An 8433-nucleotide genomic window follows, 5' to 3' on the forward strand; every position below is an offset into this window, starting at 1 on the left:
TCTTTATTACCAGGTGATGTTAGAAATCTTTCTAGATCGCATAACAAAAGAAACATCCCGGGTTAATGTAAATTCTGTGTGTTGTTTTTCATTTGATTATAGTAATTTAGATTCAAGTTTGCAAGATAGATTTACAGTGGTTTTAGAATGTTTCTTAGAAATAACCTAACCAAAATTCCACACACACACACATACACATCCCATGCATCGGGAAGCTGGTCCCGTCATCCCCAGTCGGACCCGCTACTCCAAACGGGCAAGGAGCCGCCAACCAGGTTCCGGACCGGGTGGGTATCCCCCTTGATCCAGGTGGATATTGGTGGCCACCTGCCAAGTCCACCTGGACCCCCACCATTGTCTTTCTCAGCATTTTCAGTTTCCTTATTTGTAGCACAACTTACTATTTTTAGCAGTTTTTCGGGTCCTGAACTTCCGGAGCCGTTTTGAGGCCCTAAACGACGTTTTTTGGGGAATCCGGGGGCAACACGAGTCCATGGTATGGACGTGTTGCCCGTTCCAACAATGATAGTGCTCAGATAGATCTTTCTAATGAGCTATTGTACGCGTCAAACGGAGATCATATGCCAAAATTACGACCCCGGGAAGTTGATGTACCAACTTACCCCCAAACGGGGCCCACAGTTTGGCGTTTCATCTCCTAGGGTTAGGTTTTGGAATGTTAAGGGTTTTTCCATTGTTTCTCAACAATAAATAGGCCTTCGAGCCTCATTGTAACACAGTTCAGAGGCATGTAGCCATCACATCTCTTCTCAGAGATAAGCTACCATCGCCCTAGCTAGTTTATTGCCATTTCTGTTTGTAAGCATATTTCAGTATTTTCCATTAATGAAATGAAGTATTATTTCCGCGACATCTTTGTGTATATGGTTATCTCTGTAATTTGTTGCGTTCCTGTTTAAATCCGGATCAGTGGTATCAGAGCGGTCTGCTTTTTCTCTGTTTTTCTTTGCATGTCCCCAACAAGGTCGGGATATAAGGAGTTAGGGCTTGAACTGGTTGAACCTTTGCAAGACCAGCCTCGCAAATCCCGACGGCCTCCCATGGCGGACGAGAAGAAAGACGAGGGGGCAGGAGATCCCATCAAAATCTTGCTCGAAGAAGCGCTCGAGCGACAACGGAACGCGATGATGGACAACTTTGTGCAGATCCTTCAGCGGCTACCCAGAAGCGGCGCATCGGCTTCCAGCAGCTCCTCTGGAAACGCCACACCCTTTAAGGTACAAGTTAATTTTGAAATCCCCATATTCGAGGGTCAGATAGACGCCGATGCCGTAGATAAATGGTTAAATCTACTAGAGGGTTATTTTTCTGTTCATGAATTTTCAAGTCGGGAAAAGATTGTTTTTGCTCTTCTCAAAGCAGCCCCCCACGTCAAGGACTGGTGGGAAACCTACTGCGAGCAGAAGGATGAAAGTACTGGCTCACTATTTTCAGCCGCACCCACCTGGGATTCGTTCCGGGATGCCATCAAGGAGCAGTACTACCCTGTTGGAAGCTATGAGGATGAATACATAAAGTGGACCACACTGCGGCAGGGAAGGGACCAAGACGTGCCGGAGTTCACCAATCTTTTCCATACCCTTCGCACAAAGTTGGGTATCAAGGATTCAGAGCAATATTTGATACTCAAATACCGTGGCTGCCTGCACAAGTACATCCAGGAAGAAATACAGTTCCTAAACATCCCCTCGCTCGGCGCAGCATACCGGTATGCCGTCAAGGTCGAGCAGAAGTTTAAACAAAAGAAGCGAGACTTTGGATCTGCAAATCCAAAGCAGGGGAAAGGTGCCCCTAAACCACAGAACAAAGGACAAAGCCAAGGCGGGATAGCCCAAGACAACCAGCCGAAGCTGCAAGCAAAGAGCAACGCCGCGAAGCCGAGAAAGGACACTGGAAAATGGTGCGAGTTCCATAAGAGCTCCACTCACAACACAAGTGAGTGTCGGGCCAAGCAGTCACTGGTGGCTGAGCTAAAGTTTTCAGAATCAGATGCATGTTCCGACTCTAAGTCAGAACCCGATAAGGGGTATGAAAAAGGGAAGCAGATCATTGATGCGGATCCCAGCGCCACTGTTGCTACCGCAAAGATACAGAAAAATGAACTCGAAGATCCAGAGGAGGAGGAGCGTCTCTTCCACTCCCATATGTGGGTAAAGGGCTCCCCGATACATTTCATTGTTGATAGCGGGAGTCAAAAGAACCTCATTTCGGCAGAGGTCGTGAAGCGGTTGGGCTTACCGACCACAGCACATCCACAACCATACACCATTGGGTGGCTTCACCAAGGGCGAGATCTTCGCGTGAGCCAGCAGTGTCGCCTTCCATACAACATCAAGCCCTTCACGGATGAGGTATTGTGTGACATTGCTCCCCTTGAAGTTTGTGATGTATTACTAGGACAACCATACTTGTGGAAGCGACATGCTGTGTATGAATCAAGGCCCCGTGCTGTTATTATTACATTGGGAAATAAGTTGTTCAGGATACCAGAGGTAGCACCACCTGCCGCCATCTCTTTGATTACTGCAAAACAATGCAGTAAGATCATTTCCAAAACCAGGAAATTTGTTTTCCTGATGATACGCCCTCAAGGGAAGAAGAAGACAGTGGCCGCGGCCTCCAAACGGGGTCCCTCTGCACGGCAACTACAGATGGACAAGATTGTGGAGGAGTACGAAGACATCTTCACCTCCCCGGCAGGGGTTCCTCTGCACTGTCAAGTCAAGCACTCCATCGATCTGACCCCAGGTGCACCGCTACCCAATGGACCAATTTATCGGCGCTCCGTTCTGGAGAACAATGAAATCAAGAGGCAGATTCAGGAGCTCCTGCAGAAAGGTCACATCCGTCCGAGTTCTTCGCCCTGTGGGAGCCCGATAGTGTTGGTACAGAAGAAGGATGGGACGTGGAGACTCTGTATTGACTATCGGGCGCTGAACAAGATCACTGTCCGTAATAGGTATCCGATCCCGCGGATTGATGACCTCCTAGACCAACTAAAGGGGGCGAAATATTTCAGCAAGATCGATCTGAAGTCAGGATATCACCAGGTACCAATTGAACCCTCAGATGTGTGGAAGACTGCCTTTAAATCTAAGGAGGGCCTCTTCGAATGGTTGGTCATGCCTTTCGGATTGACGAATGCTCCTGCAACCTTTATGAGGCTAATGGATGACATCTTGCGGCCATTCACCAACTCCTTTGTAGTAGTATACTTGGATGACATTCTGATCTTCAGCCAGAGTTGGGAAGAGCACCTCCACCACATCCGACAGGTTCTCCAAACACTGCGGCAACACAAGCTATGTGCCAATTTGGAGAAATGCACTTTTGGCATGACCTAGGTTCAGTATCTGGGATACATCATTGATGAACAGGGGGTGCATGTCGATGCAGCCAAGGTCCAAGTCATTCGGGATTGGCCCTCTCCAACCACTCTAACAGAGCTTCGCAGCTTTCTAGGTCTTGCCAACTTCTACCGCAGGTTTGTGTTGGGATTTTCTCATATTTCTTGGCCCTTGAGTCAAGTCACCAAGGGCGGGGCGAAAGCAAAATTCTTTTGGTCTGAATCTCAACAGAAGGCATTCAGGGAGTTGAAGGATCGCCTCTGCACGGCACCAGTGCTCGCGTTACCAGATTTACAACAATCATTTGAGGTCGAGACAGATGCCTCTGACTATGCTATTGGGGCAGTCCTTACTCAACATGGACATCCAGTGGCATATCACAGTGAAACACTTTCAGACACAGTCCGGAAGTACCCCACTTATGATAAAGAGATGTATTCCATTGTACAGGCCTGCCGACAATGGAAGCATTACATTTTGGGGAAGGAAACGGTCATCCACACAGACCACCGACCTCTGTAGTTCATACAGACCCAAGGGAAATTGCAGAATGATCGCCATCAGAAGTGGTCTACATACCTGCAACAGTTTCACTTGAATATCAAGTATAAAAAGGGCAGCACCAATAATGTTGCAGATTGCCTCAGTCGACCACCGATCATGGCGCTAACCACCGTGCTCAACTCTTGCGGACACGAGACTTCTGATTGGCCACTTCTCTACAAAAGCGACCCAGAATTCGGCCACACATACCAGACACTCTTGGAGGGTCGGCAAGTTGCAGATTTTCACCTCCAGGATGTCCTATTATGCCACCTCGGTCACCTTTGTGTTCCTTCAAGCGAGCGTGCCAAGATGATTTGGGAAGCACACTACAGTCGGGCTGCTGGGCATTTCGGGGTCGAGAAAACAGTGGCAGTATTGCAAAACTATTTCTATTGGCCGAATCTTCGACAGGATGTTGGGAAGTGCATCCGATCATGTACTGCCTGTGCCATTGCCAAACCGACCATTAAGAAGCAAGGCCTCTATACCCCGTTGCCTACCCCTAGTCGACCTTGGGAATCCATCTCCATGGATTACATGTCAGGCCTTCCTTCCACTAAGCATGGAAATGACTGTGTTTTTGTGGTCGTCGACAGGTTCTCAAAGATGGCCATTATGATGGCCTGCAAGAAGAATATCACAGCAGAAGCCACTGCTAAACTCTTCTTTGAACGAGTGTGGGTGCACTTTGGGATCCCACAGTCTATCATCTCAGATCGAGACAGTCGGTTTCTCAGCACCTTTTGGTCCAGTCTCTGGTCAATGCTGGACACCAAACTCACGAAGTCCACAGCCTTCCATCCTCAAACTGATGGCCAGATAGAGGTTGTCAATAGGATGATTGTGCACATTCTGCGCATGTATAACTCAAAGCATCCACGCACATGGGACGAGAGCCTCCCCTACGTTCAACACAGCTACAACCGAGCTCTTCACAGCTCCACTGGCCATAGCCCTTTTCAGGTGGGTTTGGGATTCCAGCCACTATGCCCCATTGATGTGGCCATGCCACTTGCAGCTACTCACATGAATTCAGCTCATGTCCAGTCCGAAACAGATAAGGCCACCAGCTGCATTGAGCGCATCCAACATATTCGCCAGCAGGTCCATGACATTCTTGAGAAATCAAATGCCAAGTACAAGCAGCGACATGATCAACATCGGGTGCCACACAAGTTTCAGGTGGGCGACAAAGTCTGGTTGCATTTGCAAAAGGAACGCCTTACTGGAGCCTATCGGAAATTGAGACCACTCCGATATGGTCCTTACACCATTACTAAGGCTATGGGAGACAATGCATTTGAGCTCAGCATTCCCCCATTCCTTGGCCTGCACCCAGTGTTTAATGTGGACCGCCTTCGGCCATACTTTCCACCATTGCTAGACACATCCGACATTGCAGAACAGCTCAAACCCACAGAATTAAATCCAGATTGCATGGAACAAGCTGCAACTGATCGGATCATGGACACACAGATCAAGAACACTCGCCAACAGAATATCCAACTGTATCGAGTTGTCAAAGCGGGCCAACTCCTTCAGCAGGGCAAGTGGCTCACCAGGGAACAAGTTCAGCAGAAGTTTCCTCATCTCATGGAGGAGCTCAACGCAATGGGGACCATTGCTTCCTAAGGGGGGAGGAATGATCCAGGTGGATATTGGTGGCAACCTGCCAAGTCCACCTGGACCCCCACCATTGTATTTCTCAGCATTTTCAGTTTCCTTAATTGTAGCACAACTTACTATTTTTAGCAGTTTTTCGGGTCCTGAACTTCTGGAGCCGTTTTGAGGCCCTAAACGACGTTTTTTGGGGAATCCGGGGGCAACACGAGTCCATGGAATGGACGTGTTGCCCGTTCCAACAATGATAGTGCTCGGATAGATCTTTCTAATGAGCTATTGTACGCGTCAAACGGAGATCATATGCCAAAGTTACGACCCCGGGAAGTTGATGTACCAACTTACCCCCAAACGGGGCCCACAGTTTGGCGTTTCATCTCCTAGGGTTAGGTTTTGGAATGTTAAGGGTTTTTCCATTGTTTCTCAACAATAAATAGGCCTTCGAGCCTCATTGTAACACAATTCAGAGGCATGTAGCCATCACATCTCTTCTCAGAGATAAGCTACCATCGCCCTAGCTAGTTTATTGCCATTTCTGTTTGTAAGCATATTTCAGTATTTTCCATTAATGAAATGAAGTATTATTTCCGCTGCATCTTTGTGTATATGGTTATCTCTGTAATTTGTTGCGTTCCTGTTTAAATCCGGATCACCCCTTGTTGTTGACCCGACCTCAGGGCCCTCAACATTTCTGGCGCTAGAAGGAGGGCCTGAGCATATTGTCTGTTGGAACGTTTTTAAACTAGAAATCCTGGAAAAGGATGCCTGCTCACAGAATTCCCATTTGGAGTTGCATCCATGTTCCTACTTCTTCCAACACTCCACCAGATGTGGTAAGACTACTATCTCAGGTAAAATTCAATGGTGAGAATAATTCTTCTGCATTTCATCACGCCCTGCATTTTATTCAAACAGTTTTGAGTGCTGATATTCAAAAAATTGACGAAGGCGTTTTATGCAGGATTTTCACTCTTACATTCACAGCTGAAGCTAGAAGATGGTGCAAAAACCTCCCAGTTGCATCAATCCACAGCTGGGACCAATTCGTTAGAGCTTTCATCTTGGAATTTGATTGCTATGAATACGACCAGGTATACGATGAAATCGACCATCTGCGGAAATAAGACGAGCCCGTAAGGGATTTCAATATACGATTTCATCTTAAATGTCTACAATATGATCTTGAAGATGAACTCACAGATGAAGAACCTTCAGATTATGATGAGTGTTTCCTACCTTCTGTACCTGATCAGACAGAATTTAGTCTAGGAGTCTTGCATGCTCTAACATCAGAAAACGCAGGCGAAAGTACTGAAAGGGAAGGTGCCCTGACATCAGAAGTTGACTTTAATATAAAGTCAGACAACATCATTTCAAATCAACAACTCCTGCTGCCAAGGTTAGATCCACCTACTGTTTCTCTTTCGAAAAGTATCGACGCAAAAAGGTATGATCTAAAGCCCGATGCTTATTGTGAATATGATGAACAAGGTTTATTTGATAATTGTAAATACATTGTTCCGGATCCACATTTTTCTCTTTACCCCGATGTTTTTAGTAATGACGATCTTCTCCCTCATAGTATCAAGTCTATTCCAACAGAGGGTTATTCAAACGAGACATCAATGGGTTTCCGAAATAAAGAGACCACTATATCACAGTCTACGATTCATATCAAGCAAGAGCTGCCTCATCTCCCTTGTCTAAAAACACATAATGAAAAAGAGGAACCTAGGGAAAATTGTAAAGTCTTTCATGATAATTGCTTTGATAATTATGATGATATTGAAGTGTCGCAAGTAACTCAACTAGGGTCAGATTATAAGAAACATCTTAGATCAGAAACTGTTCCGTCTAACCCTCATCTCAAAGAAAAATCTCATTTGAATAATTTTACTATCCGAGACGATGCTCCTATCTACGATTCATATCCAGAGGAGATCTCCATCCCTGATCGCAATCATGATTCAATTCCTGATTCACAGAACCCGGCCAGTTCTTGTGAAAAACACAGAGTTTCAAGTAACTCCCAGACGTGCGACACCACTGTATATATAGATACCCAATCATTTCTTTTTCACTCACTTTCATTTTGTACAAAATCAGACTTATTTTTAAATTTGCAGAACTTTGATAGATTAGATTCTGGCGAATTATATATAAAAACTCTCATCTCAAACGAAATCGCTAAAAACTCAAAGTTAACAATCAACGGGTTACAAGCCATCGAGATTAAACAACCTATTTCACAATTCGGCTTGTTATCCTTTCTATTGAAAGATCACCGATTTACAAAAGAGATTCATCCCAATTTTTGTGATCCAATAGTTACTCAGTTGGAAAAAACCTATCATGAGAAGACGAAATCAGACAAGATTCCAACTAAGTTTATGAGTTCCTATTTCCTAGCCAACAATTTCTATCCAAGGGGAATTCAATTCTTTTTACTGATGCTTGGGAGACCCATATGGCTAGGAATAATAATGAATCGTTGGTTCCATTGGAAATATCATTTTTCTTAGTTATTTCCTATTTTTAATTAGAGTAGGAGTAGTGGTAATTTAGATAGGGTATTAGTTTGCTTTCAATAAAGATAGGCAAAGTCAGTTGTATTCTCTACATGACCCTAGATAACAATTGCCTATCCGAAATAAAGTTTGTTCCGGCTAAACAGTATTTGACGGTTACTGAAGAAACCTTGTCTCTGTTAAAGATTTTGGAATTTCGGCTCTTATGAACAGCTAATTTTCTGGGAGTCTGACCTTTATTATCAATAGATCTTTAACCCAGAGATGATGTTAAAGTTCAAACCCAGAAAATTTTTAAAGAAAGTTATCTCGGCGAGGAATTCGTTTTTAGATCAGCACAATGAAAGGTATCAGTATTAGAATAAAGATTC

Source organism: Pinus tabuliformis, chromosome 1_1 (assembly GCF_031772625.1).
Source record: "Pinus tabuliformis cultivar Carrire ecotype Pingquan chromosome 1_1, CPIR1, whole genome shotgun sequence".
NCBI classification, from domain to species: Eukaryota; Viridiplantae; Streptophyta; class Pinopsida; order Pinales; family Pinaceae; genus Pinus; species Pinus tabuliformis.